The 24,829-nt window shown below is 46.4% G+C and overlaps 1 pseudogene across 1 annotated transcript in view; it reads left to right on the top strand.

The window, feature by feature from the left end:
- Positions 1–24,618, top strand: part of LOC143929909 (membrane-spanning 4-domains subfamily A member 4D-like) — a 103,918-nt pseudogene extending 79,300 nt beyond the window's left edge. The window contains exons 5-6 of the transcript XR_013262641.1: positions 15,507–15,626; positions 24,314–24,618. The product of XR_013262641.1 is annotated as a membrane-spanning 4-domains subfamily A member 4D-like (transcript). The remainder of the gene's footprint in view (positions 1–15,506; positions 15,627–24,313) is intronic.
- Positions 24,619–24,829: the final 211 nt, after the last annotated feature.

Below are 24,829 nucleotides of genomic sequence, written 5' to 3' on the forward strand. Positions count from 1 at the left end.
ATTTTTGATGAAGAGGTGAAAAGTATGTGTAGTCTTTTCCTTGTGGGTTCAGCGTTCTCCAGGTATCATGTAGCATGAGGTTTTGAAGTTGCAGTTTGATTTGTTTCAAGGCTTTGTATTGCATGGCCGAGGAACCAGAGGATGAATCTAAGATAGGGTTCAGGGGGACATTGAAGTCCCCCCCGAGAATGAGAATGCCTGATGAGAAGGAAGATAAGAGGTCACAGACGGAACGAAAAAAGTGACTTGTTTTGTGTTGGGAGAGTATATATTAGCCAAGGTGATTGGTTTGGAATAAATGGTCCCTTTAAGGAATAAGTATCTCCCTTCAGTGTCGCATAGTGAGTCCGTTAGTTGAACAGGTGTGTTTTTAGAGATAAGGGTCGACACTCCTTTTGATTTGGAGTGGCAGTTCGTCGAATAGAAAACCGTGGGAAAGTTTTTATCTGACAATTTCGTTTTGTCTGTCAGGAAGTGCGTTTCCTGTGTAAATATTATATTCGCTTTTAGTTTTTGGCACTCCCGCAGGAGCTGGGATGTCTTCTCCGGCAAGTTGAGACCTTTAGCATTGATGGAGACCAACTTCAACGAGAGTGCCATGGATTGTGATTTGCGGGAAGGGGAGGCCATCCTAATTTCGGGGCTGCAAAGGGAGTGTGGAATTTTTTACGTGTGAGTGACGCGGTGGTACACCCTAGGTACTTGATGACTGGGGTCAGTAAAGAGACTAGCGATAGGGATATGTAGTAATATGCGTAAAACTAATACTAGATGAGAAGGAGGGTAGAGAAAACAGGGAAGACACAGAATAGGTGAGGGGGGAAAACGAGTCTCGAAGGATCTTACACTTGAGGTTCGATGAGAAATGTGATCGAGACTAGAATAGAGATCGACTCGTTGAAGGTTTATAGCGAGAACCTGCTCGCTGTGCCCTGCGCAGTAAACTCTGTGCACAGGGTTAAACCTTGACGGATATGAGATAGTCCAGTAACTTATGATAACTAAAGTACTAGGGCAAGGCGGGATACCTCTGTGTGGGACGTAATCCGGGGTAATGAGGAGTAGAAATACAAAATTGAGAGATGCTAACAGCTGAACGGAGGGAAGGAAAGGGATGCTAATGTAGGAGGAAAGAGAAATACAATCTGCCAAGGGACAGTCTAGATCATTGGCATTGAAAAAAAAAAAACAAGAAAGAAGGAATGAGCATTGTCAGTTGTGTCCAACCAGTATGAAAGGCACGTCATCTGAGAGCACAATCATGAGGGACATAAACGGGCAGGGGGCAAAGGGTGCATTCCTGCAGGTATGTGATATTTATCTGAAAAGTCTAGCATGAGCATACATACAGAGAGCATTCAAAAGGAGAAAAAGGAAACAACACCACAGAAAACAGTGAAGTACAGCAGGCTATGAAAGGTGAGTTATACTGTATCAGAACTAAACAGTTGACAGACCTCAATTTAAAACTAAATTACGGTTAACAGGCTAAGCAGGAACGCTATGACAATAAAACAGAACTAACTCTTCCCAGAATTGAACTAGAGTAGCCTCGGGGCGAGGCGAAAGCATATCACTAGAAACACTCCTCTGAACACTGTATTAGCTGAGCTGTTCTGAATTTGCCTAAGAGGGCACATAAGTGTATCTGATATTAGGTGGTGTTGTATTGTGATGGGAGAGGGTATTAAATCCCTCATTTTCAATAAATTACATATGTTGTAAGTGTGTGACCCCCCATTGAAGGGAAGGGGTATACCTGAGATTAACCTCCTCTTAGTGAGGAATAGAGGAAATGTTGTAACGCAGGCTGCTTTAGATAGTGAGTGTTAACCGGGAGAACGGCAAACTAGGATAGAGCCCAGGTGGGTCAGGCTGTGCTCGTTAGTTCTCCCCATTGCCCGCGGGCCCAGTAGGCACCCGGGTGGCTAATAGAAGGGGGTAACACAAAGATCTCACAAGTGGTTGGGAGCCCATTAGGGAATGGAACCCGTGTGAGCACCATAGCAACACCAAACATCAGTACAAGTCCCAATACTTTCTAAAAGCTTGGTTTCATGGAAAGACTGGGGGGGCAATCCACAGGGACCACAGCGCATAGTTGTAAAGGGAAAGAGATGAAGGCGAAAGATCATCCACCTAATAAAACAGCCCGTGAGTACTGGAGTCAGGACTGGGGTGACATACGGTACCTGGGTGGAGAATTACGAGCGGTCTCCAGATGAGGGAGTCACCTGAGGGTCGATGCATTGGGTCCATGTGGATCGCACCTGTGAGAGGAAGAACATAGATAAAGAATAAAGCCTTTACCCTTACAAATAGGAGTGTTGTCTGGTGTAAAATAAGAGTCCAGGTCAAAGCTGTAGGCAACAGTCCCTGGGTATACTGAAAGTTACAAAAAAATTCCATTGACAATCCCCCGAGTAACGAAGTGGCCATAAAAACCCGGCCAAAAGTATGATGGGAGAGAGATAACAAAAAAAAAACTGGAGAGTCCCACTTAACCGTTCAGTTGAAGGGGTGAAGCATCCGTATAGCTGATCAACGATCCCGATGAGCTCTTCTCGTGTGCGGAGCCTTCAGCGGGCTGGTGTTGTGAGTAGAGCCATTTCGTGAGTCGTGAAGTAGATCTTCGGATGGCGAGCGTTGTCTGCGATTACGATGTTCCTGAGTTTCCATCGGTTCGTGCTCTTGCTGATAGCGTCTCATGGTTTGCGGGCGGAATTCCGCGTACCATTCAGGAACTTCCGTGTAGGGGATCTCCAGAGTGGTACAAAAGCGGCGTAGGTCCTCCGGGACCCGAAGCATGGCAGAGCGGCCTTGCGCGGAAGCTGACAGCGCAAATGGGTACTTCCATCTATACTGTATATCCTTGGCGCGCAGAACCTCCAGGAGTGGGCGGAGTTCCTTGCGATGCTGAAGTGTAATGGAGGATAAGTCTTGGAACAAGCGAACCTCTGTGTCTTTGTATATCAGCAGGTGTTTAACCCGCGCTTGTCTGAGAATGTCCTCCTTAAGCTGGTAGTCAATCACACAACAGACCACGTCCCTGGGGGGGTCCGTCTCCTTGCCTCGCGGGCGTAGGGCGCGATGAATGCGCTCCAATCCTATAGGGGTCAGGGGGTCCCAGTCCAGGATAGTGTTGAATAGGCCCGATACCTCAGGTCTCAAGCGATCGGCTTCGATCGATTCGGGGAGTCCGCGGAGACGCAGGTTATGGCGTCTACCGCGGTTGTCGAGATCCTCCATGTGGCGGTTCAGGTCTCTGAGTTGCAGGGTGTGGGCGTCTATGACCTGACAGGACCGGCGGATTACCGTAGAGTGTTGTGCCGTTCTGTGTTCAACATCCTGGACTCTGTTCGCTATCGCTTGGATGTCAATGCGGAGCTCAGAGATCGCCACCGTTAGTGTGTTCTTTATATCGTCTGCCACTGATCTAAGGTCGGTAAGGCTTGGATGTTGTTGCGGTTCGAGCACAATCTCGCCGTTGGCAGAGGATGGCCGTGTAGACTGTGTGATGCTTTGAGGTGATGGCGAGCCTCGTGAGGACGCCATATTGCTGGCCTGGGAGCGGAACATCTCGGGGATGTTTTGACTCGCTCTGTGAGACAAATCTCGAGGAGACCTGGATCGGGACGCAGAGGATCCACGGGAGGATGTTCCCATGTCGGTTCGTAGACTGTGGGGTCAGATTTACCTTCGGTATTTACTGTTTTCCCTCCGTAACAGCAGGAGCGCGCTAGTTAGGCTGCCATTTTCCTCAGCGTCCAGACCACGCCCCCACCTGTAAACTAGTTTCACCCAAACTCTGGCCGGCTGACTCAAATTTTTATAACGCACAGAGCGTATCTCACGCTGCTCATGGTTTCCAGGTACAAACGCACATATTCCAGTACTTACCCCATGTGTGCACAAGCACCAGGTACCTTTTTTCATCTTCTTTGGTAATGCCCTAAAATTCAAGCGTATTGGTCCCAGGTGGTGAGGTTCCTACATGATACAATGGGCTCCCCTGTCACACTTCAGCCAAAAACATGTCTTCTGGCAGGGGCGTAACTAGAAATCACAGGGCCCCATAGCAAAATGTTGTATGGGCCCCCCCCCCCCCCCCCCCCCCTCACCCAGGGGCGGATCCAGAGTCTAGTCTCGGGAGGGGCACTGATAAAAAATACTTTTTTGGGGGGGCAATTTATTGGGGCAATGGCTGATGTTGGCGCTTCAATTATCACGGCACCATTTGTGTTATGGTGTAAGGATGATTGAAACACATTATTTCTATTATTACATTGTTATAGTTCAACTCACCATAATGCAGAATCAGTGGAAGCCCCGAGTGTGTCACCTGCCACCAGGTGCAGATTGTCCACTTGCCACGTCACCTGCCACACATTGCAAATTGTCCACTTGCCACGTCACCTGCCACCCGTTGCGGATTGTCTGTTTGCCACGTCACCTGCCACACGTTGTGGATTGTCCACTTGCCACGTCACCTGCCACCCATTGTGGATTGTCCATTTGCCACGTCACCTGCCACACATTGCGGATTGTCCACTTGCCACGTCACCTGCCACAAGTTGCGGATTGTCCACTTGCCACATCACCTGCCACCCATTGTGGATTGTCCACTTGCCACGTCACCTGCCACCCATTGCGTATTGTCCACTTGCCACGTCACCTGCCACAAGTTGCGGATTGTCCACTTGCCACGTCACCTGCCACCCATTGCGTATTGTTCACTTGCCACGTCACCTGCCACCCATTGCGTATTGTTCACTTGCCACGTCACCTGCCACCTGTTGCGGATTGTCCATTTGCCACGTCACCTGCCTCAAGTTGCAGATTGTCCACTTGCCACGTCACCTGCCACCCATTGCAGATTGTCCACTTGCCACATCACCTACCACAAGTTGTGCATTGTCATTTTCCTTTTAAGGTGGGGAATGGGATTGTCACGTCTGAGTCAGGCAGCAGAGAGATTCAGGCAGCAGAGAGATGATGTAATCTCTCTGCTGCCAGCACAGTGAGTGAGGGTGGAGCTGGCAGAGAGATTCAGGCAGCAGAGAGATGATGTAATCTCTCTGCTGCCAGCACAGTGAGTGAGGGTGGAGCTGGCAGAGAGATTCAGGCAGCAGAGAGATGATGTAATCTCTCTGCTGCCAGCACAGTGAGTGAGGGTGGAGCTGGCAGTTCGCAGGGCGGGCGCTGGGCGGTGAGAGAAGATGTCATCTCTCTGCCCCGCCACTCGCTGATTGGCCACCCACCAAGCCTCCCCGCTGGCAGCTTCCCCGCCACGCCCCCCCGCCGCCGCCGCCGCCTCCGCCGCTGCCGAGTGACCTGGCTGCGTCCGCTCGTACAGTCAGTGTGACTGTACGAGAGCTGAGCGGATAGGCAGCTCGGCGGCTCACCCGCCGCCCGCTCACCAGGCCCTTCTCAGCTGCGGGCCCCATAGTGACCGCACGGGTCGCTATGGTGGTAGTTCCGCCACTGTCTTCTGGGTATCTTCCCAGATCCAGATTTGAATAAATACACCAAAATATTTTTACACGAAACCCCGTTTTCTGCACAGAAAATGATTGCCAGAGTCTGGATGAGACCTGACCCTCCAACGGTCTACCAATGGCTCGGGGAAGTGAATGGAGTCTTGCCCTTTTAAGAAACTTATATACACTCATAGGGGATGCCCCTCCAAATATGAGAAGGTCTGGGACAGGTGGCTTAAAAACTCTGCAACATGCACATAATAGTCTGATTGTAGAAGAGTATTGTTCGGTGCTTTTGATAGGTTAATGGAGACAAGCCGGGAATGGGTGGGATGGGGTGAGGGAGGGTGGGTGGATTTATGGAGGTGCTTGTATGGCTCCGATAATAGTTCTAAAACTATGTACTGACTTAATTATCTATGTGAGGCATGTATAAACATTATGTACGAAGAGTGAAATTGAGATTACCATAAGTTTCTATGTAGACACCCTTTATTTTTTTGTATGTACCATAAATCTTTTATTTCAATAAAAAGAACTGATGTTAAAAAAAATAAAAAAAAAGAAGTGTTCAAAGGCCTGGTGTTGCAGGATCTGGAAACTCTGAAACCAAAAAAAGAAATAAATGTAAGGCACATAAATGATGGCATTAAAATGTTAGAAGAACGTAAGGACATCATTATATGACCTGCGGATAAAGGAGGAGGGGTGGGGATACTGTCGAAGGACTTTTACCACAATCAGATAACAGACATGTTATCCGATACAAAGACTTATAAGAAATTGGATGCAGATCCCAGCCAACAATATAGAGACCGGTTGGAAAAACCAATCGTAATAGGATCTAATACAATGGTTCTAACAACCAAAGAAATACGATATCTCACGCCTGCTAGCAGTCGAGTACCTACACTGTACACTTTACCTAAAATCCATAAAGACCCAACAAATCCCCTGCAAGGCCAATTGTTAATAGTATTGATTCAGTCTCCTCTAGATTGGGTCAGTATTTGGATACCGTATTTATCGGGGTATAACACGCACCGGCGTATAACACGCACCCCAAGTTTAGGAGGGCATTTTAAGGAAAAAAGTTTTAGGAGGGAAGTTTAAGGAAAAAAATAACTTACATTTAAATTCCCGTCAATGCAGCCTTATCAGTGTGCATCTACAGCCTTGTCCATCATTGCAGAATGATCAGTGTTATTTGCAGCTTGCCCAGCATCATTTGCAGCTTGCCCAGTGCTGTTTGCAGCCTTGCAGAGTGTCATTTGCAGCTTGCCAGTGTCATTTCCAGCTTGCCCAGCGCCGTTTGCAGCCTTGCCCATGTTTAAATATCCCGCCGCCAAGACAGACCGAGCGAGCGCCGTCGGAAAAGACCGAGCGCCTCCGAAAAAGACTGAGCTGTCTGGGTGGGACTGCATGCCGAGCCAAGCTGAATACACAGTACAGTGGGCTCGGTCTTTTTCGTCAGCGCTCGCTCCAGAAACAGCAGGGAGGCGCGACTACGAGCGGAGCCGAGCAGTCGGCTCGGTCTTTTTCGGCGGCGCTCAGTCTTTTTTTTTTTAATTCAATTAATTTTTATTAAATTTTAAGAGCACAGAAAAAAAAAAAAAAACAAGAACAGAATAACAATAACCACAGTTACAGTATGCAATGGTAGAATATTACATAAACGGGAGAAGTTCTAGGGTTGAGAGCATACATCCTATTCACCTTGCGGACACTGTAGTCACATCAACAGAGCAGAAAAAGAGTATGATGGAGGGATATCTCCCCTCTAGACACCCCAAACGGGATCTTGCTGTGTGCAGAGGGGTAGACAACCCAGTTGCTATAATATGAAGATCAGCAGGGAGATGACAATAGGAGCAGGTTACGCCTTATAGGTGAGAATACCATCCGTAAAACAGGAGGTCGAAAGAATAACATGTTATGATTTGAACAGTGGTTAAACTACAACTAGTCAATATAAACAAGTGGGTAGAGAAGAAAGCATCTAGAGTGTGTGGACATGTTGGTCGATCCAATATAGATCGCCAGCTGCAATATGATAAAGCAACAAACAAACAAAAGAGGGAAAGGGGGGGGGGGGCAGGATGAGGGGATATGGGGAAGGGGAGCAGGCTCAGTGCGGTATGTTGAAAGAGGGAGTCTATAATGTAAGAGTGGTAATTCAGATGAATAAGGGACGTGATTTGACGAACCATGCATCCCATAATTTCCAACGCGTCGTTATTTAAGTTAAGTAACCTTCTGCCGCAGCATACATGCGTTCATAAGCACAATGCGTATGTACTAAGCGTACAATTTCCGTATGGGAGATTGAAGCGGGGGATTTGCAGTTACGGACTATCACCAGTCTAGTAGCTAATAGGATCTGTGTAATAATATATTGGAGTGCGTGTGGATAAAGCTCTATGCCTATAGACAGAATCGCCAAGGCCGGGGATGGTTCAATGGGGATACTAGTTACTTCAGCAATTAGGCGGAATATATCCATCCACAATGTTTTGATGTGAGGGCAATCCCAAAGAATATGAAAGAGGGTGCCAGGCGCACCACACTGTCTCCAACAATGTGCGTCTAGGGATTCATTAAACAATCGCATACGCGCAGGGGTGATATACCACCTGAGGGTAAGTTTATAGGTTCCCAAAGGTTAGCAGATTTCATTGTTTTGTAGATGGAGCGTAGTGCACATTGCCAATGTTGCGGAGATAGGGAAACACGGCGCTCGGTCTTTTTCAGCGGCGCTCAGTATTTTTGACTCACAGACAGTGGGGATCGGTGTATAACACGCACCCACAACTTTACCCCGATTTTAAGGGGGAAAAAGTGCGTGTTATACGCCGATAAATATGGTAAGTTTTTACAGAAAAGTGTTGGTGAGACCCGATCATATTTAAAGGATACAAAAAGTTTTTTAAATCATTTACAGAATTTGGAGTTAAATGATATTGAACGGGTACTTTTGGTGACAGCAGACGTATCCTCATTATACTCAATAATATAGCATGATGATGCTCTGTTGGCTCTAAACTGGGCATTGAGTAAGCGGGACAATCTGCCACATAATCAGAAAATCTTCCTAAGAAATGCTCTAAATTTTAGTTTGAACAATAATTATTTTTGGTACAACAACACATTCTATTCCCAACAAAGGGGAGTTGCAATGGGAGCAAAATTTGCACCCAGCATAGCTAATCTTTTTTATGGCGGAATGGGAGGACAAGGTGATTTTTAAACAACAACCACCTGAGTTAATTTTTTATAAACGTTTTATAGATGACCTGTTTTTTATCTGGACTGGCACTGAGTCTAATTTGAAAGAATTTGTGCAATATCTTAACACAAATGATCAGAATATCAAATTTACTTCAGAATGGCACCAGCAGGACATTAGCTTTCTGGATGTGGCTATCTACAAAAATAATAATAAATTGGAAACAAAAGTGTATTTTAAGAAAACTGATAGGAATAGTTATCTCCCAATATCAAGTGGCCATCACCCACAGTGGCTAAAAAATATACCAAAGGGCCAGATAATGAGGGTCTGGAGGAATTGTTCGGAACAGGATAATTTTAATATACAGGCCAATATATTGGCGGAAAGATTTGTTTTCCGAAGATTTGACCCCACGGTGCTGAAGAAAGTGATTGAAGAAGCGAGAGACATCCCGAGATCAGCATGTCTGGAAGAACGTAACAAGAGTCCCTGATAATGAAATGGGTAGAAACACACAAGACAAGGAATGGGGCTTCATCTCCGATTTTCATGCCCAGTATAGAGAGGTCGAAGCCATCTTCAAGCGACACTGGAATGTCCTACTACTAAATAAAAAATTGAACACCGAATTACCGCCTAATCTGCAATTTATTTATAGAAAGGCCACAAGTTTCGGTGATAAAATCATCAAAAAAGTAGTTGATCCACCAAGACGCCCACAAACCTTCTGGGATCCGAATGGTTTTTATGCATGTAAGAAATGTAAGGCATGCAGGGAGGTTTCCCGACCAATTCGTGCATTAGACAATTTCACCTCACCAGTAAATGATTGTCAGTTTGAAATTGACCAATTTATCACGTGTAATAGCACACATGTGGTTTATGCGCTGAGATGCTCGTGTGGCCTGATTTATATTGGGTGCACGAAACGGAAATTACGCGTGACGATATCCGAACATATCGCTAATATTAAGATCCCACTGCTATCAATGACGTGAGCCATACTCTATCATGGCTCAGTGGGCCATGATTTTGTATATTTATGCTATGGTTCCCATGTACGCAGATCTGCTTACTTAGGAGTTTAGATGCGGTCACCATGGAGTGGCCAGTCCCTTGGTGAGGCATAAACAAACATCCTTAAAAAAGCAAACAGATCTGCCATGTCCTCGGGAAGATTTCCGCAGTCAATGGTCTTCCACCAACGTCTGTGTGAGCAAATACCCACACATGAGTGTATTGCAGCAAAACTGACACTGGGGGGCATCTGACAACATACATTAATAAAAATTTCCACAACAGCGCACCCTTCAGGGGTTGTGGACAGTGTGCAAAGGAAAGGACGTCTATCGACGGCCTCCCAGCAAAGCAGATCCTCACTGTAGCCGTCAGTCGGCTATAGCGTGGATCTTAACAAGTTATATTGACTCATGCACATATATTTGTTTTATATAAGTGAGATTCCTATGTGATTTATATCCATTGGATATACATGCACTTGATTTTAATGCATTTCACTCTCATGTGTGTAGCGCACCCTCCAAGGAGCCCCAAGTAGAATGGGATCCCACACCCTGCAGAGCCAGGCACACTGCATCTTCATAGGCACTCCGAATCAGAAAACAGTTTAGTGCTTTGTTTTTGTAATTTATTGAGGGATTAGAACTTGGACAGGCATTGGGAACTATGGGATACCCTCTTGACTTCAAACAACTTCAGGGACAACATTTCTTATATACAGTCTATATCCACTTTCAGACCGGACCATTTTGCTGGCTCAAGACCAGACCACTTTTTGCGATTCGGCACTGCGTCGCTTTAACTGACAATTGCGCGGTCCTGCGATGTGGCTGCCAAACAAAATTGACATCCTTTTTTCCCACAAATAGAGCTGTCTTTTGGTCGTATTTGATCACCCCTGCAGTTTTTATTTTTTGCGCTATAAACAAAAATAGAGCGACAATTTTGAAAAAAACGCATTATTTTTTACTTTTTGTTATAATAAATATCCCCCAAAAATATAAAAAAAAAACATTTTTTCCCTCAGTTTAGGCCGATACGTATTCTTCTACATATCGTAAAAAAAAATCGCAATAAGCGATTATTGATTTGTTTGCGCAAAAGTTATAGCATTTACAAAATAGGGGATAGTTTTATGGCATTTTTATAAATAGTTTTTTTTACTAGTAATGGCAGCGATCAGCGATTTTTTTATTGTGACTGCGACATTATGGCGGACACATCGGACATTTTTGACACATTTTTGGGACCATTGTCATTTATACAGCAATCAGTGCTATACAAATGCTGTGTAAATTACACTGGCATTGAAGGGGTTACGTGTTCCTAGGGGCGTGTTACTAACTGTGGCGGACACATCGGACATTTTTGACACATTTTTGGGACCATTGTCATTTATACAGCAATCAGTGCTATACAAATGCTGTGTAAATTACACTGGCATTGAAGGGGTTACGTGTTCCTAGGGGCGTGTTACTAACTGTGGGTGGCTGGGCTTTGTGTTAGTGAACAATGATCTCTGCTCCAATCACATGGAGCAGAGATCAGTGTCACTTGTTGCTAGGCAGAAAGGGGAGACGCTGTTTACAACGGCATCTCCCCATGAGACAATATACCCGGACTCACAGGGGACGAGACTGGCGTGTAAGCGCGCCACTGGCGGCGCACAAGCGATGGCAGGGAGGCATATAAAAATGGACTTACCTGTACGCCAATATGCCTGCCCATGCCATTCTGCCGACGTACATCAGCATGCGTCGGTCGGGAACTGGATATACACCCCTTCTCTTCCTCCAGCATTAACTTGCTTGCAGAACTCCTGCTGGCACACTGTTAGGTAAAGCTGACAAAAAGTATCAGCCAGATTAAAAGCAATAGCCCTTTACAGGCAGGAACCCGAGGCCCCCTTTAAATGTGTAGCAAATTCAGAGTCCAGCTTTACATCTCTGTGGCTACTGATCCGAGCACCAACCTATCAGGCACTGCCAACCTATCTGGCCGCAGCTGCCCCTTTCACAAGCCCTCCTGGCTAACTTCTCAACAATCCTCACCAGACTGGAACACTCACCACTCCACCCTGCTGAGTCCTCTCCTTGCTCCTGTGCCTCCAAGAAGGATTCCTTCACGTGTTGTAGAGGGATCCTCTAGTACCTTACCTTGCTCCTGTGCCTTCAGGAAGGATTCCTCCATGTGTTGTAGAGGAATCCTATGGCACCCAGGCCCAAGGTCACCCCCCCCCCCCCCCCCAGACTAGGAGACACCCTTAAGGGCCACCAACAGCCTCCTCAGCACTCCAGCAACATCTTCCAGGACCCATAAGTATTTATAAGAGGTCCTGCTCCTTGCCAGACCATTTTTCTGGGGATTGGCTAGGACCCTCATCAATACTCCAAAAGCAGCTCCTCCTAACCTCCCATCCATGCTTCTGGAAGCCTCTCCAAGGTCCCAGCAAGTAGAAGGAGGTTCCTTGCTGAGTCATCCAGCCTCCCTAAGTCACTCAGCCCTGACCCAGATTTGACCCAGCCTGACTCTGTGCCAGGCTAAAATTTACCTATACTAATAAATATAAATCTATCACTAGAGGGTGCTACATGTGTTTATATGGCACATATTTCATCATGATTTGTGTTTGCCACCATTAATAGGGGATATTGAATATATGTTGATTTGATTTTGTGAGGGTATTAGCACAGCATTCAATAATTATGAGATTATTTATTTAACATATATTATCTATCAGAATATGCTATTGGCTTTTTTTCTCTTAACCACTTCAATACAGGGCACTTTCGCCCCCTTCCTTCCCAGCCCAATTTTCAGCTTTCATCGCTCTAGCGCTTTCAGTGACAATTGCGCGGTCATGCTACACTGTACCCAAATGAAATTTTTATCATTTTGTTCGCACAAATAGAGATTTATTTTGGTGGTATTTATTCACGACTCCGTTTTTTTTTTTTTTTTGCGATATAAGCGCAAAAAAGCGGAAATTTGGAAAAAAAACTATATTTTCTTTTTTCTATTTTAAAAGAAATCCAATAAAATCAAATTTTGTCATAAATTTAAGCCAAAATGTATTCTGCTACATGTTTTTGGTAAAAAAAAATTCCGTTAAGTGTATAATAATTGGTTTGTGTGATCACGGACATATGTACGCAAATGATCATGTACATATGTGTGCAGGTGATCACGTACATATGTGTGCAGATAATCATTGGGACAAGTGATTTTAGTGGGACATATGTGGGGGACATGTTTTTATTATTAGGGACATGTGTTTTTATTTTTTGGAGACATGTATGTTTTGGGGACATGTGTGTTATGGGGACATATGTGGGGAATGTGTTTACACTGTGTGGTGTGTTGTGTGTTTACACTAGACTGAAGATCAGTGAGTAAAAAGCTGTATAAAACAGCTCATACTCACTTATTGTCAGGTCACCTAGAGCCCAGGTGACAGGTGCACACCGTAGGGTTGGGGATGCACCGCAAGGCTGTGGACCCTACGGCTGACGGCTGCAGACGGGGGACAGATCCCACTGGGGTAAGAGCGTAAGATTCCCCGGGGCGCGGAGTCTAAGAGCCAGCTGGTGTTCACCAGAGCTTCGAGTGGTGAAGATGGTCTTGGCTGCAACTGGCTCCAGGTCGCGACCCCCAGGGTCCCCCAGCTCACACCCACAGTAGGTAACAGGAGGATAGGGATGGTGAGGGACAAAGCCAAGGTCGGGGCCACAAGCAGAACAGAATAGTCGGGTACACGCCAATAGGTCAGGGTCACAGGCAAGCAGGGATGGTCAGAACACGCCAGGTCGGTAACGGAAATCAGAAGCAGAGCACACGACAGGAAACAGGAAGCTAATACACAAAGGTTGATCAGCAGGATAGGCTAGCAGTGCAAAGGTTAATATAGTGTAGTCTGATAGGGGCTAGGGTGGAGCCATTCCAGAGGAAGGAAATAAAAGCAGTCAGGTGAAGCTCGGCTGGTCTCTAGAAATGAACACATGCAGACAGGTAAGGAGAACAACTCTAATGCATAACCATGACACTTATCATCAGCCGGCTGCAGCAATCTGCTCTCCTCTCCTCAGCGATGACTTCTGTGTGAGGAGAGGAGGAGCCGATTGCCTAGCAACAGGCTGTTTGTTTACATCACATGACGGCCGTGATTGGACACGGCCGTCATGTGATCAGGAGGGCCAATCACAGAGCCCTCCTGCCGATCTGAGATGCGCCGTGTCCGGTGACACGGGAGCATCGGGATCGCGCCGCTGCGCGGGCACACGCGCTCGCGATCCCGCTCCTCCTGATGGACGTTCCTGAACGTCCTATCAGGAGTAGACGGCTCCCACCCGGCCGTATATGTGCATTGGCTGGGTGGGAAGTGGTTAATAGATTGCTGCTAGAGTAGTTACATGTGTGCCCATTTGTTATCCTCATATTATCACAATGGCCTATTTTTTTGTTGATATATTGTCAGGATTGCTAGCTTGTCCATCATGTGTTATAATTTTTGCCTGTTTTATTCATTTTTGCCTGCATATTGTTAAGCTGCTTGTTTAGAGGACTATACTATACTAATATATATACTTTTATATATATATATATATATATATATATATATATATATATATATATACTAATATAGGACTATACTAATCCCCTGCAGGCTTGCTCCCATCAACTGTAATGCCCCGTACATATGATCGGACATTCCACCAGCAAAAGTCCGATGTGAGCTTTTGGTTGGAAATTCTGACTGTGTGTATGCTCCATCAGACTTTTGCTGGCAGAATTCCCGCCAGCAAAAAATTGAGAGCAGGTTCTCAATTTTTCAGTCGGAAAAAGTTCCAATCGGAAATTCCAACTGTACCAAGTCCGACGTGCAAAATTCCTATGCATGCTCGCAAACAATTCGATGCATGCTCTGAAGCATTGAACTTAATTTTCTATGCTCATTGTAGTGTTGTTGTACGTCACGGTGTTCTTGGTGGTCAAAAGTTCAGAGAACTTTTGTGTGACCGTGTGTATGCAAGCCAAGCTTGAGCGGAATTCCATCGGAAAAACAATCCAAGCTTTTTCCAACGAAAAATCAGCTCGCGTGTATGGGGCATTAGACCTAGATTTGGCACAATTCATTATGTGCACTGCTATTAAATTCTGAAACTTGCTGCAAAACATTAAAGCACACTGCAACTATACCCTCCATTTTGTCACAGCATTGCTATCAGCCCTATAATCTTAGGTTCTCCAACTTACAAAAGTTTCCAGTTATGCACATGTGTGCCCTGCCTTTCTTGTTGCCTCTGGCTCATCTGGAGCTATTCACAATTAGAGCAAGGAGATCAGCAGAAGCAGAGAACACATAGCAGGAAGGCTCCATAAGGTCAATGCACACTGGTCCACGTGAAGTCCAATTAGAAGATTGAGAGCTGTGAAGTGATGCTGAGAACAAGGGCAGTGGCAGCTGGGAGTGGAATGCCAGCTGCTGATGATTAGCTTGGCATTCCTGCACTGGATTACCTTGTTTCGGCAAAGGAACCCCTTTTTAAAGGGGTTCCTAGAGACCAGGAACTTATTTCAAGAGGTATTCTACATTGATGTATGATAACCCTGCTGTCTGTCTATAGCAGGCTTTCTCAACCATTTTAAACAATGCATTTGGACAAAATAGTAAATATTTTCATCGTCTAAGTCTTGATACTGAATCCATAAAAATGTATGCATGTTTAAGGTCACCTATTGCCTGTTTACTAATTTTCGTTTATCCGTTTATTTGACAGACTGGTAGCATTGTTGTGCATTCTGCGGTTCTGGTCAACAACCTGCTAATCTTCTGTGTGTCCATATCTCTTGGTGTTTTTGGGTGCCTCTCCTTAAGTGAAGTACCAAGTATCCAACAGGTAAGAGAGGGTCAAAAGTCATGCATACATTCTTGCTGTTCTATCAATAACCAGCAGATGGCAGAGAAGGTACACAAACAGCGTCTATATAAGGCCACACACCATGTGACTGGAAGTGAAACTACTTCCAGCCATAAAGTCAGTGGTCATATCTCGTGCTGTTTGTGTGATTCTTTGCAGGTATGTACTCTAAATTGTTCCTAATCTGTATTAACCTGTGATAGAAAGATTCTTAAACTTGAGCAGATGCAGGAAAAGTCTCAGCAGATTTTATCCTATAGTTTTGTAATTAGAAGTTTAGAACAGCATGTGTGAGAAACAAGTGAAAAGGGCATAAAAACATGAAAAGACTGCATTACTCAGAACAAATGTCTATTATAAGCACTAAACCGTTATAAATAGGTATATTTAAACCTGATTTATGAAAAATTGCATAGATTTAGAAAGCACATGTTGAAAACTGACATTAAAATGGGTAAAAAAAAGTATTGTATGTAAATCTTATGCATTGCTTCATACAGACAGGCAATGGGCACCATCTAGTGGTTAAAAAAAGAGTACTACCGAAATAATGTTTGTATTATACTGGCAATGCAGTGCTTTGATTATTGCACAGTTAAGGTGTACCAAAGAGATAAAAATAATTATCTATAACACTGAATAACAGGAATATATATGTTATTAAAATATGGTAATGTTCATTGTTGTAACTACGTTATATAATACAGATTTTAACTACAGTATTTTAAATTGTTAATGGTTATAAACATGTGACTATAAAAATGTAAAAGATGTATTGTTATGTGAAAGTGAAACTACTTCCAGCCATAAAGTCAGTGGTCATATCTCATGCTGTTTGTGTGATTCTTTGCAGTCCATGCCAAGCTGATCACCTTATCTCATTGCGTCTACCATCATCGGCTCTCTTAATTCACATTTTTTTTTTATCACAATAAAGTTTATTAGAAAGAATGAAGTAAATACAAAGGGTAAATGCGTCACAGAAAATGTATAACAGTAAGGAAATTATGGACATTGAGATTGGACAAGTAATCTTAGGAGTGTATCATATGAATACAGTCACATATGAAAATAGGTTATAACAACTATTATATAAATATGAGGGGGGGGTGCATGTGATTATATCATTGTAGTGTGATAACAGAGAAAGGCATGTATAGTTCAATATAACGAAACTTTCCCAATAATATTCTATTACAGAAAAAAGAAACAGTTACGTTTACACATCATGTTATGAGGTTACGGTGGTGTCTTGCAAAAGTTACGCCAGGGTTCCCACATTTGCCTGAATTGAATAATAGAGCCCTGTTTAATAGCGATAATTTCTTCCATATCATAGATATGGTGTACTTTACGGAGCCAGTCTCCAACTGAGGGTAAAGAGCTAGAGTTCCAATGTAGTGGGATCAAATTTTTGGCTGCGTTGAGGAAATGTCTGATCAAGGATTTTTTATATGTTCTATATGAAAGGTTGTTTATGTGCAATAGACACCAAGCTGCGTCAAGGGTTGTGTGTGAGCCTGTAATGTGGTTGGCCCAGTATCGGACTTGATTCCAAAAGGGTCTCAAAAGTGTGCAGTTCCACCAAATGTGTAGGAAGGAACCCGTTTCGGAACCACATCTCCAACAGATTCTGGAATGCTGATGAGACCAGTTGTATTTGGTGAGTGGTGTAATGTACCATTGTGTGCGAATCTTATAAGAGATTTCTTGCATTTTCGTGCTAAGTGCACATTTGTGTGTAAAAAAATTTGCTTTTTCCCATTGTTTCGTGGAGAATTGAGTATTGAGTTATTTTTCCCATTTGAGTTTATATTTATCTCTTTCAGTTTTATTTTGACAAAGAAGCCATTTGTATAGTGTAGAGGTTGTTTTTCTGGTTGGTGTTTTCTTTAGGCATATGCGTTCAAATGTGGACAAGGGTCTAAGGATCTGGTCTTTGTGTTTGTTGTTAGTTATGAAGTCATGTATTTGCATGTATGACCAATCTGATAAGGGGTGTGTTGGGAGTATTTTGTTTAGTTCCTGTCTGGATTTCAGTTTGTTATTGTGGATGCAGTGTGTTATTAGTAGAGGATCAGAAGGAAAGGTAGTGTACATCTTTGGATTGTTAAGACCGAGAATAAAATCTGGGTTATTGGCTAGTGTCAAAAGGGGTCCCATGTCCGTGGATAATCCTAGAGGGACTGCAACTTTCTTAAATATTTTGAGTGTATTGTTAATAGTGGGGTGTTGTTTGATTGATAGGGGGAGGTTTAGGTAGTTAGTCCATGGGAGATGTGGTATGTTTAATTCACATTTTGAGGCCAGTAACACACACACCGTTGGGAAAAGTCCTTTATTCAAAATAAAAAAAAAATGTAAAAAATGTCCAGCAGTGGTAATACACTCTTGCTATCCAGCGATGGATGATCATCTGTCCGGGGTCCAGCGATGGGTGATCTGATCCAGCGATGGGTGATCTCTCCCTCCAACACAGTGCATCCATCCTGTCTGCACTGGAGACACTGAAGGAATCACGGCAGCCTGACCCCGCCCCCCTCTGACGCAAGGGGAAAGCCGGGCTTCCCCAGTGACGTACAGGTGACCCCACCCCCCTCTGATGTAACGCAGGTTTCCGTTACATCAGAGGGGGCGGGGTCACCCGCATGTCACTGGGGAAGCCCAGCTTTCCCCTTGCATCAGAGGGGGGTGGGGTCAGGTAACGGGCTCAGCTAAGAAGTGTTAGGCTTCCCGGGATTCCCGCAGTGTCTCCGGTGGAGACAGGGTGGATAGGCTGCGCTGGAGGGAGAGATCACCCATCACAGGATCGCAGGATCAGATCACCCATTGCTGGACCCCGGAGAGATGATCATCCATCGCTGGATAGCAAGTTTTTTTATCAATGACTTTCAATGACTGTTATCTGTATTACGGGGAGCCAACAATTCATTATAGCTGCGAGTGCTTTTAAATGACTTTTTTTCCTGCAGAAATTACACTTTGTGCAGAGACAGTTCTAAGCACGAGAAACATGCACCCCTTTACAGGCATACTATACACACATATCCCCCAGGTACGAAATTTAAAGGAATATTACACTTTTATTGTTTCACTTTAAGCATTATTAAAATCACTGCTCCCAAAAAAACAGACGTTTTTAAAACTTTTTTTTTGCATTGATACATGTCCCCTGGGGCAGGACCCAGGTTCCCAAACACTTTTTATGAAAATAACTTGCATATAACCCTTTAAAATTAGCACTTTAGATTTCTCCCGTAGACTTGTACAGGGTGTTCCATGGCTTTTCGAATTTGCCGCAAACACCCCAAATTGTTCGCTGTTCGGTGAATAGGCAATGTTCTAGTCGAACATGAGTTTGACTCGAACTCGAAGCTCATCCCTACTGACCACTCCTCCCAATATGCATCTTTTGCACTTTTGTATGGTATAGGTCTTTGGAGGACAATTGTGAATTATTATAGCCTTATAAAAAGAGAATAAAGGGAGGGGGAGGAGTCACTGCTCTTATTTTTTGTTGCTGGAGCTATTGAGTTCTATAAACAGGATGTTTCAGCAACACAGGTAAGACTAATCTAAAAAAATGTGAAAAGAAGCCAGGAGCCCAACCTGCTGAATGAAATGAGAATCCAAAATATTCATATGCATTACTTCATATTTTTTTGTCTAAAGAACAACTTTAGTTGAATTACAAAACCCCTGAAATGTATCCTACATCCTGACAAAAAACACTGTTTAAAAGAAAATAAGCCCTCATATAGTTCTTGACTGCTCTCATAAGCTTTGGCATACATTTTCAAAAAACTGACAAGGCATACTATACACTATATTGTACTGTCAATAGATGATTGTTCATTACTGACCATCACATCAACCTATATTGCCAGAGTTCAGGTATTTCCACTGAAGGGTCCTGCTATTTGCCACAGTATACAAAAACATTTTAGAGAACACTGGGCTTCCAACCTTATGACAGCAGTTTGTGGAAGGTTGTTCTCTGCTCCATTATTACATATCCTGTGCACGAAACCTACCCCACAAAACACAGGGTTTGACTTCTTTAATGTGGAAGAACTCAACTGGCCTGTACAGAGCCCTAAGCTCAACCCTATTAAACATCTTTGAGATGAGTTGAAACACTGATTATGAGCCAGAATGTCTCATTCAATATTAATAACTGAATAGACACAAATGCATATGGACACAACCCAAAATCTTGTGGACAGTCTTTACAAAAGAGTGGAGGCTTTTATAGTCACAGAGGAGAGGGGGGAGGAGGTGGTAATGGCAATATAGCCATGGGCGTCCGCAGAACTTTTTCCAAGGGGGGGCATCATTTCAAGGCCACTCATGCTCCGCCCCTTTTCGACAATCTCATGAAAATCTTTCCACTGGTAATACATATGTGTTATATAAGAGATAATTCATCTTCACTTTGTATTGGAAGTTACTCTGGCGGCTGTGTTCCAGGCCCATATAGCCTAGAGAATGTACATCTTTTTACATTGCAATACATCTGTTGTGGCCATATATTGATCTCATACTGTCACTGTATTGTCTGTTTTCATCAAGATAAAAATATGGCAACGACAGATGTATTGCAATGTAAAAAGATGTACATTCTCTAGGCTATATGGGCATGGTACGCAGCCACCTGAGTAACCTTGCGGACGCCCATGCTTTCAAAAACCAGCCCTGGAAAAAATTTCATACCAGCCTCACAGCATTATTATACCAGCCCAACAGCATAACGTCATTATTTTCTTGTTCATGAAAGGGAAAAACCATACATTTTAAAGCACATTTGATGAAGAGAGTATTAGATATAGATATGAAATCACATAGGACTATATATATATATATATATATTCAAATTCCAGTTAATAGTGGTAAGTGATCAATCATCAAGGGGGACCCCAGAAACTCAGAACGTGGGGGGGGAACCACCTTCTGCAGAAAGAATACTCTAAGGTAAGGGGGGTGGGTTACTAATATAAGGAGGAAACCCTTTATATCAGTGCCCCTTACATTATCGTATTCACTCCCCCCTTACATCAGTGACCCCCGACTGGCCTGGCGGTGCTTTCACTGACCTCCTCTCAGGTGCACTGTGCAGGGCTCAGTCAGTCGGCTCCAGCTTGGAGGTTTTATCCTATAGTCTCCTATCCACAGTCCACACAAGTCTGACTTCTCCCATGACCCCCATCCCGACGGTGCTCCCACTTTTGACTCCTCTCCAGACTCCCTCAGAGACTTCAGACATGCTACAGGAGATGGACAGAGACTGCAGACTTAATGCAAGAGCTCAATGCAGCCTCACCAGTGCCCATCAAATTCAGCCTCACTGTGCCCACCAAATGCAGCCTCACTGTGCCCACCAAAAACAGCCTCACTGTGCCCACCAAAAACAGCCTCACTGTGCCCACCAAATGCAGCCTCACTGTGCCCACCAAATTCAGCCTCACTGTGCCCACCAAATTCAGCCTCACTGTGCCCTTCAAATGCAGCCTCACTGTGCCCTTCAAATGCAGCCTCACTGTGCCCTTCAAATTCAGCCTCACTGTGCCCTTCAAATGCAGCCTCACTGTGTCCATCAAATGCAGCCTCACCGTGTCTATCAAATGCAGCTTTACTGTGTCGTGAATGCAGTCTCACTGTGCACATCATTGCAGCCTCTCCTGTGCCCCATGTCCCAGTCTGCAGTCCCTGTCTGTGGGAAGGTGTGTTGTTTATGCTCGGTACAGTACCTTGCATGCCAGCAGGATATCCATGACGGCCAGCAGCAGGCAGGGTCTGTTCTCGTTTTGGATGGGGACGGTGCTCCTTCCAGAGGATCTGTCTGCTGTGAGATGGAGTGGTCCCTGGCCACCTGCACCTTCAGCCGTCCTCATTTTCTGGCCCCAGTCAGCCTGCCCTCTGGTCCTGGGGAAGTGGAGAGCACTGAGTGGGAGTTGGAGAGAAGGGGAAGCAAAGAGTACTGGCGGGGTTGGAGAACACATGGGTGGGGGCAAAGAGTGAGGGGGAGTGGAGATCACAGGGGTGGGGAGCGGAGAGCGCTTGGGGGAAACTTGAGAGCACTGGGGGGGCCAACAAGAACAGGGGTAGAGAGCACGGTAGGCTGAGAGCACTGGGGGACTAAGAGTGTGGGGTGGTGAAGAGCACTGGGGGGGGGGCACAAAGAGCAGGGGTGAGTGGAGAGCAATGGGGGGGAGCTTGAGAGCACCAGTGGGGGCCAGAAAGAACAGGGGTGGAAAGCACGGGGGACTGGAGAGCACTATGGGGGTGGAGAGCACATGGGTGGGCGCAAAATGCAGGGGCAGAGGAGAGTACAGGGGTGGGGAGTGGAGGGTGCTAAGGGGGAGCCAAAAAGAACAGGGGTGGAGAGCACGGAGGGTAGAGAGCACTGGGGGGGGGGGGGCTGGAGAGCACCAGGGGGGCAGATAGAACAGGGGTGGGGAGTAAGGAGGGCTGGAGAGCACTGAGGTGGGGGCTAGAGAGTGATGGGAAGAGCTGAAGAGCACTGGGGGGGGGAAAGAACAGGGGGGGAGCATTGGGGGGAGGGGAGAGCACTGAGGGGGGAGCACTGGAGGGGAAAGAACAGGGGGAGAGAGGAGAGCACTGGGGCAGAGCACTGGGGGGAGTGGAGGGCACGGGGGGAGCACTGGGGGGAACAGGGGCGGAGAGCACTGGGGGGGGAAAGCACTGGGATGGTGGCTAGAGAAGGATGGGGAGAGCTGGAGAGCAGCAAGAACAGGGGAGGAGAAAACTGGGGGGGGGGGGGGCAGGAGAGTGTGGTGGTGGTGGAGGAGAGCACTGTGGGGGGGGGGGGGCAGGAGAGTGTGGTGGTGGAGGAGAGCACTGGAGGGGGTGGCAGGAGAGTGTGGTGGTGATGGAGACCACTGGGGGGGGCAGGAGAGTGTGGCGGTGGAGAAGAGCACTGGGGGGAGGCAGGAGAGTGTGGTGGTGGAGGAGAGCACTGGAGGGGGTGGCAGGAGAGTGTGGTGGTGGAGGAGAGCACTGGGGGGGCAGGAGAGTGCGGTGGTGGAAGAGAAGAGCACTGGGGGGGCAGGAGAGTGCGGTGGTGGAGGAGAGCATGGGGGGGCAGGAGAGTGCAGTGGTGGAAGAGAAGAGCACTGGGTGGGCAGGAGAGTGTGGTGGTGGAGGAGAGCACTGGGGGGGCAGGAGAGTGCGGTGGTGGAAGAGAAGAGCATTGGGTGGGCAGGAGAGTGCGGTGGTGGAGGAGAGCACTGGGGGGGCAGGAGAGTGCGGTGGTGGAAGAGAGCACTGGGGGGGGCAGGAGAGTGTGGTGGTGGAGGAGAGCACTGGGGGGGCAGGAGAGTGCGGTGGTGGAAGAGAGCACTGGTGGGGGGGCAGGAGAGTGTGGTGGTGGAGGAGAGCACGGGGGGCAGGAGAGTGCGGTGGTGGAGGAGAGCACTGGGGGGGGCCAGGAGAGTGCAGTGGTGGAGGAGAGCACTGGGGGGGTCAGGAGAGTGTGGTGGTGGAGGAGAGCACTGGGGGGGCAGGAGAGTGCGGTGGTGAAAGAGAAGAGCACTGGGGGGGGGCAGGAGAGTGCGGTGGTGGAGGAGAGCACTGGGGGGGGGGCAGGAGAGTGCAGTGGTGGAGAAGAGCACTGGGGGGGCAGGAGAGTGCGGTGGTGGAAGAGAAGAGCACTGGGGGGGCAGGAGAGTGCGGTGGTGGAAGAGAGCACGGGGGGGCAGGAGAGTGTGGTGGTGGAGGAGAGCACGGGGGGCAGGAGAGTGCGGTGGTGGAGGAGAAGAGCACTGGGGGGGCAGGAGAGTGCGGTGGTGGAGGAGAGCACTGGGGGGGCAGGAGAGTGCAGTGGTGGAAGAGAGGACTGGGGGGGCAGGAGAGTGCGGTGGTGGAAGAGAAGAGCACTGGGGGGGGGCAGGAGAGTGCGGTGGTGGAAGAGAGCACGGGGGGCAGGAGAGTGTGGTGGTGGAGGAGAGCACGGGGGGCAGGAGAGTGCGGTGGTGGAGGAGAAGAGCACTGGGGGGGCAGGAGAGTCCGGTGGTGGAGGAGAGCACTGGGGGGGGGGGCAGGAGAGTGCAGTGGTGGAAGAGAGTACTGGGGGGGGGGGGGTCAGGAGAGTGTGGTGGTGGGGGAGAGCACGGGGGTCAGGAGAGTGCGGTGGTGGAAGAGAAGAGAGGGGGGGGCAGGAGAGTGCGGTGGTGGAGGAGAGCACTGCAGCCCCCCCCCCCTCGATCCTCCTATCCAGGCACTGTGGCACGGATGGACATCTACTCCTCTGGATCACAGCGCTGGATGGCTGTGTTCGGCGGCCGCTCTGTAACACAGTTCCGCCCCCCCCCAGACCGGCTCATGTGATAGGCGGAGCGTTTATTCTCTCTACTATCATACGAGATGGTCTGGGGGGGGCGGGACTGTGTTACAGAGCGGCCGCCGAACACAGCCATCCAGCGCTGTGATACACAGAAGAGAGCGGACTCAGAAAAAAATTAATGCAGCATGGCGGCGGCAGTGGCAACACCTTGGGGATTCCAGGGGGGGGCACTTGACCCCCCTTGCCCCCTGCTGCGGACGCCCATGAATATAGCATCATTGAAGGTTGAATTATATGGAAGTTCAGCACTGCCTTTTATTTCATTAGTGCAAAGCTCAGTAACTTGGTGTTATCTTCATTACAGGTGTTCATGTTATACAATGGGCCCATAGTTCCAGTTTCAACCTTAGCCACCACCTCTGACACAATATCCGATTCCTCACATCATCCAAGAAGATGTCAAGAATCAACCAACAAAAATGAAATCATGCAAAGTCCCTAAGAGTCCAGGGTGGAACTGCCTTTGTGCTCACATTAACTTGCATGTATAATAAAGTAAAACAGTTTTTTTTATCACACATTTTGTTTTACTCTACTGTCCCCTGATCTACTATTCAACCTCTAAAATGGTTATTTTATTATGTAAATTTCTGCTTTTAAAAAATGAACACTGGATGTATTAATAAATAAACTTTTTTATCTTTATAATTATGATTGGTGTACATATGTTGTATCTCAACCATGGGGACTGACATTTAAAAGTCCATCTTCTACAATACTTTGTCTTTCTAATAACCTATAGAAGTTCTGTAAGTATACCAACAGTAAAAACTGAACAAATATACCCCTTGAAGGATAAACATGGGACTTTAACACATTA

Source organism: Lithobates pipiens, unplaced genomic scaffold, assembly GCF_037356315.1.
Source record: "Lithobates pipiens isolate NorthernLeopardFrog02 unplaced genomic scaffold, aLitPip1_a1.2 Scaffold_25, whole genome shotgun sequence".
NCBI lineage: Eukaryota > Metazoa > Chordata > Amphibia > Anura > Ranidae > Lithobates > Lithobates pipiens.